General features: G+C 44.0%; 1 pseudogene; it reads right to left on the bottom strand.

Annotated features, from left to right (window-relative positions):
* Positions 1-424: 424 nt before the first annotated feature.
* The window catches only part of LOC109867973 (synaptic vesicle glycoprotein 2C-like), a 55,703-nt pseudogene continuing 49,524 nt past the window's right edge, over positions 425-6,603 (bottom strand).

Below are 6,603 nucleotides of genomic sequence, written 5' to 3'. Positions count from 1 at the left end.
TAGGAAGGAGGCTAGGTGGTTCGACTTTAATTCACCCGCTTAGACACAGCTACTCATCCGTAGCTTGGGTAGAAAATGATTTCTTTGTCTTCAAACTTGCATTGCGTTCTGGGTTCGTTGACTTTTTAGAACTCGCTGCAGCTGGGGTCACGTAGTCCTGCTGTAAATTCTATACTCACAGGTTTTATACCCTTGGGTCAGAAGTGGGCGTAGCCGCCTTTAGGGCAATTCTCTGGGCGTACCAAGTTAATGAGGCAAGGGCTAGGTTTTACTCAAATCCAATTTTAGACAGCTAACTTACCATTTCATCTTCCCCAAAACATTCTCTTTGATTTGGATATTTTCCATACAACGTACAATGTATAAACATCAAACATATACTAGGGAAACCCTTCACATTACAATGTTTTTGTAATAACGTCATCTATTAACCTTTAATAACAGAACAAAAATGACATACATTTTCATATTCCATCTATCGTCATGACCACCATTGTGGCTGACGAAAACCATTGTTCCAAAGTCCCTTTAGTTCATGTTTAATGTTCTGAGGCTGGTTCTCAATAGTAATCGGACATAGGAATTTGTCTATGGCCTGAGATTTCCCAGGGCCGTGAGGGGCCATAAAACCCTCCACATTTTCAGACCCCTAGCTCTCCCCTCCTCTGTTGGGGTTGAGATATAATCTGTAGGGTTGTGGTCTTCTGTAACCTGACCTGATCAAGACAGTCATGACATAGTTTACATTGCACCTGTTAACCTTCCCTAGTCAAAGTAAATCAGACCAAGGACAGGTATTTGACAAATGGTTTAACACACACCTCCATGTATTGTCTACAGCAGGGCTATTCAAACCTGGGCCTCAAGATTGACTAACTACAGAACTGCTGGTTTTCATCCTTCCCCTCTAATCAGGGACTGATTCAGACCTGGCCAGTGGATTATCTGGCCAATCAATGACATGCATGTTATTTCTGTGTCTAGACCAGGTTACGGTTAAGCACTTTGTGATTTTTTTGTTGTTGTAAAAAGCACTATACTTTGATATATTGATCAGTGAGAAGAGGGACAGAAGGGGAGAAGAGGAAACCAGCAGTACTGTGGAGGGACCTGGAGGGGCTGGAGTTGAATAGTCCTGGTCTATAGCATGTCTGTAAGCTCCGTACAGAACAGTCATTTCACCACTGCATGCCCCGACAAAATTACCCAGAAGAACGGATGGACACCTGCCCACAGAACAAGGAACTCACCAGAATGACACATTCACCTTTGATCCAGATTAAAATGGCTGCAGCAGAGATGTAGTGGAGCGGAAGCGCACCTAAACAAGGACTACACCACTGGTTTATTAAATGAAAAGTGTTAACACACCTGGCTGTTACACCAACTTAGCATTGTTACCTGTAGTGTTTATGTTACTCTCTCTGTTATCTCAACCAGCTACAGTGTTTAGCCACCTTCATGTTTTTCTACAACTACATCCCTGTAGCAGAGACACAAAAACAGAACACACAACAGAAAGACTTTAGTAACACACATGCAAAGTTTCCTATTTTAACAGAAGTGTAGTTAAAGAGTTTGTTTCATACAGAGTGTGACATGATGAGGGATGAATGGCTGCAAGTGATGCAGTTGGACATGCTGAAAGACAAACTCATTAACCATTAACTCTTCTTGAACTGCACTGTTGGTTAGGGGCTTGTAAGTAAGCATTTCACGGTAAGGTCTACACTTGTATTCGTCGCATGTGCCAACTAAAGTTGAATTTGATTTGAAACCAGTCAAGACACTTCAGTGAGTCAAGTCAACTCATTAACATCGACCCCAACCCATGGTTGGGAAATTGACAACGTTTGAATATATACAATATATTATACACGCACACACAATATCATACACACACACACACACACACTGTACATTTACACAAATGATCCATACCTGGTCAAATGCAAAAGCACGTACTGCAATGATGCCATTATGATACTGCAAAGTCATGAATATGTTAAAGGCATAGTTCACTCCAAACTATACATTTAGCTTTCAGTGAAATTAAATGTCCCTTAACATGACAACAGAGTCATGTGCTCACAAGAGCTTAAGCCTGAAACCTAAATTGACGCTTCTCTAGTTAGGATTCTGCCCATAGAGAATGATTATGTTGTAACGTATAGTAACTATAGTACCCAGGCTGACTAAAGAACGTATCTTATCACCTAACTTGTATTCATGTCAGACCCGTGGCACTGAGGACAGCAGCAATAGGTACCTTTGCTTAAACTTAGGCTAGGTTTAGAATGGCTTTTTCATATCTCATCAAGTTAAAACCCTCCTGCTTTCTGCTTAAACAGAGCTGAATTTTGATCAACTTCCCAAACTAAATGCCTGGATATTCAACAAGAAAGAATCCTAAAACAAACAGCTGGTTTGGGAATGACAAGGTTGAAAAATAATTTAGGCAAGATAGTCTGGTCTTGGGGCAGAAACAGCAATCATCTCTCTACCTGGGCAGAGCCCTCCAGAAGGTGAATAAAATAGGGTTCAACTCTTCCCACGCACTCCACCCCGAATTCCAGCTCCACCCCTCTGGTCGCAGGTACAGAGTACCTAAGGTTAAAAAAAATATGGCCAAGGGCTCTTTTATTCCGAATACAACTTAACAAAATGTTGGACTAATTGCACTTTAGCACTTGCACTTCAACATGTAGCCCTTTACTTGAACACGCTATCATAAGGCCTACATACCACTGTCTTAAAGTGTTCAACTAAAGCCTAATGGGTACATGAGTGAAGACTGCTGGGTAGTGTAGTTCTACATCAAGACGTGGCCGCGTGTGTCAGGCAGTCGTAGTCCCACCAGGCCTCCTCCCACTAGTACAGCCGACGCCAGCAGGATGGGGATGGTCTTTGTGATGCCAACCAGAGAGCCGAAGATCAGGTTCCCCAACACCGCTGCCAGCTTACACATGGCATTACAGAACCCAAAACCTGTACCCCTGGAGAAGAAAAGGAGGGCAGAGGAGAGAGTCAAGGATGGAGGGTGTGTGTGTGTGTGTGTGTGTGTGTGTGTGTCGTGCCTGCCTGCCTGCCTGCCTGCGTGTTGTACCCACCTCCTGTCAGTCGGGTAGAGCTCAGCAGTAACAACATCCAGGGAGTTCCAGGCTGATATACTGAGGCCGTTATAGAGACACAGCATGAAGATCATCATAGACTCACTTGTCCCAAACCAAAGGAAGAAACAACTGATGCCTGACAGCACCATGGAGCCCCCTGGAGGAGAAAACATGCTCTTACACATCATATCACAACATAAGACATGATAACAGAATACAAACACATTTTCTTTTTGGTGATACATTTTTTATTTCATTTCATAGGTACCGATATGTAAAACCCCAGGGGGGACAGTCACACAATTGAACATTTTTCTGAATATCAAATACATACTCTGTATGAAGTAGAATTTTAAAAACTTACCCAGCATGCTCAGGCGCCCTATCTTGTCCATGAGAAGGGCGGAGACTATGTTGCCGGGCAACACGGCGAGCGTCCCCACGAAGTTGACAAAGTAGACCCAGTAGGCACTGTAGTCATCATCAAAGGTCATCTGACAGCCCGTCTTGTTGTGGTGGAACGAACTGTTGATCACCCTCGACCCCACCAGCTTAGAATCGTCAATATCTGGAGAAAGACAAAGAGAGAAATAGAGAATCAGACTGTGTACTATTCTGACTCCTTTATGTTCTGTTTGTCTGGCAGGTGAACTTTCTGCTGGGTTTATACTTATTATCTAATGCTGCTTCCATAGGCCTTTAACTCTCTTTATTAACTCATGTTTGTCCCCTATCGTTCAGACATGGTCTCAGCCTGCCTCTTGTGAGTGTCTCTTCTCTTGATGAAGGGAAGGTAGAACAGGGCCGAGGGGTCAGAAATATGGTCCGTCTGCAAAACATCCCAGGTCTTTTAGGGATAACTACGTAACTCTCCCCTGATGGAAACGCTATTAATACACGACATCACAGAGAAAGAGCAAAGGCAGCAAACACTATGACCTTTTCATACCTCTCTCGCTCTCTCTCTCTATCCCTCCCTCCCTTCCACCCTCCCTCACCCCCTTCCTCTCTGTGTCGATGCTTGAGGCAATGAGACTACGTCTCCCATGAGACTTTGCCACCAAGCTCACACGCCCAGATTGTTTTCATATTCAGCTGTTTCCTAAATACTGAGATGGAACCGTTTCTAAACCTGCGACCCCTCGTGGTCTGAGTCAGCTGAAGCACATGATATTACAGCGTGCATTGGTCTGTGTAATGTCAAGCCAAAATAGAAAATATATCTTTCCTTCCCTCCACCTCACTTTAGAGCACCGTATTTCCATCCCTAATATTCTATCAGATACAATTGAACTGCTGCAGGAGTGTGCAACGATCATTGCAATGCTATTATAGGTGATACGTATGGACGTACGCACGGCTCGGTTTCTTTGTCAAGCACAGTGAACAAGGAACATAGAGGCCATTTCTGCAGAGGAAGAGAGGTTGAGCTGTAATTCACTGGTGTAAAGGAAAGCTAGGGGGGAGAGAGGGACAAGAGGAGAGAGAGAGAGGGGGGCAGGAGAGAGAGGGGGAGAGGGAGAGGAGAGAGAGAAGGAGAGGGACAGGAGAGAGAAGGGGAGAGGGAGGGAGAGGAGAGAGAGGGGGAGAGGGACAGGAGAGAGAGGGGGAGAGGTACATGAGAGAGAGGGGGGAGAGGGACAGGAGAGAGGGACAGGAGAGAGGGGTGAGGGAGGGAGAGGAGAGAGAGGAGAGGGACAGGAGAGAGGGAGACAGAGAGAGAACAGAGAGAGAGAGCAGTGAGAGAGACAGAAGAGCGGGAGAGAACAGAGAGAGAGAGCAGAGAGAGACAGAGCAGAGAGAGAGAGACAGAGAGGGTGAGAGAGAGACAGAGAAGAGAGAGAGAGAGAACAGAGAGAGAGAGAGAGAGAGAGAGACAGAGCAGAGAGAGAGAGAGAGGGAGGGCAAGGGGGAGAGAGAGAGAGAGAGAGAGAGGCAGAGCAGAGAGATAGAGAGACAGAGAGAACACATAGAGAGAGCAGGGAGATAGAGGGAGCAGAGAGAGAGGAAAAAGAAGAGAGAGGAGAGTAAGAGAGTTATGTCTGAAGGGTTTTGTGAGAGGCAGGGGGACACCTCATCTATAACATGGTTGCTGTGAGGAAGAGATGTGCTCAGCATTAATAGAATGAGTAACATTTCAAGTAAACAACCAAGTGTGTGTGTATGCGAGCACGCGCGCATACCAGGGTTTCGGTTAGGAAAATGTGGAGCCAGACATTTGAAAGGCAACATTGTAATTTAAGGGACATTTGAGAAATTTGCAGACCCATATGCATTTAGTGTATAACCTGATTAGGGTGTCCACCCACGGTGCTCAGAATGACAGAAATCCCATTTAGATGATGGTAAAGCATGTTATGATGGTAACAGGCGTGTCAAGGATGCAACAATGTGCAGTCATTCTTACCCAATTCTGATGTGCACTTTGAACATGTTAAAATAACTGTTCACATTTACCTTTCCTCGGCCAACAAGACAAGTAAGGAACAGCAAAATCCCTTGCCAATGTCAATCTACTATATTAGAAAAGTTTAGGCTACCTAGTCTATTGGTCAGTTCTTTGAGAAAGACATGTCATATTCCAAACAGACAGTTGTGGGACAATAGATCCCAAATTCAAACAAGCAGTAGGCCTAGGATACATAAACAAATATGTTAAAAACCAATCATTCTGATGCAACAGATCAGAAGCTTCAGTTTAAAATATGATTTATTCACATTATAAGCGCAGCAATGCGAACAAGGCAGTAAACTACACGCAAATGTTCTTTCCATAATACAATTATCGGGATTATACAGTCCAAAGCACACTGAAAACATGTATATGTTTTCAAAATGCATACTGCCAAAGTGGTGTGATGCGCTGATGAAGCCTGCCAACTGGGAACTCGGAAATCTCAGACTTCTGACAGTGGGTTCAAGACAACTGGAACAATATTCTAACTCAGGAACTTGGGCCTCTTCCTAAAGTTCCGACTTTCCAACCTGAAGATCTCTGACGTCATGATTTCACATCGTATTTGTCAGAGTTCCAAGATGTCTTGAAAGCACCACAAGATGCTGCAGCAGCAGCTCTAGCAGTGACAGATTTTCCACTGAAAGGCTCTGTATCTGTATGCTGTACGAGTGTGCTAAAAAATATGCATAACAAATATACTGTAAACGCACCAATTTAATTACACTAAATTATGCAAATGAACCAATAGACCGATAAGCATGACCAGTCAAATGTATTTCCATCAAAGAACAGGCTAAAAATCGTTATTTCACAATGGGATTTTTTCTTCCTCCTCCAGACAATTTTAGCGGCTATGACAAAAGCCATTACCGGCTAATGGAAACCCTGGCGCATACATGCATGTGTGTGTGAGTGTGTGTGGACTCACCTGTATTATAAAAGAAGGCTTCTACGAAGGTGCAGTTTTTGAATAATGAGCCCACTGTTGACACGTCGTCAAAGTAACAGTTCTGAAACGTAGAGTCTATAAAG

The sequence above is a fragment of the Oncorhynchus kisutch genome, linkage group LG23, assembly GCF_002021735.2.
Source record: "Oncorhynchus kisutch isolate 150728-3 linkage group LG23, Okis_V2, whole genome shotgun sequence".
NCBI classification, from domain to species: domain Eukaryota; kingdom Metazoa; phylum Chordata; class Actinopteri; order Salmoniformes; family Salmonidae; genus Oncorhynchus; species Oncorhynchus kisutch.
This window is presented reverse-complemented; position numbering and strand designations above follow the sequence as displayed.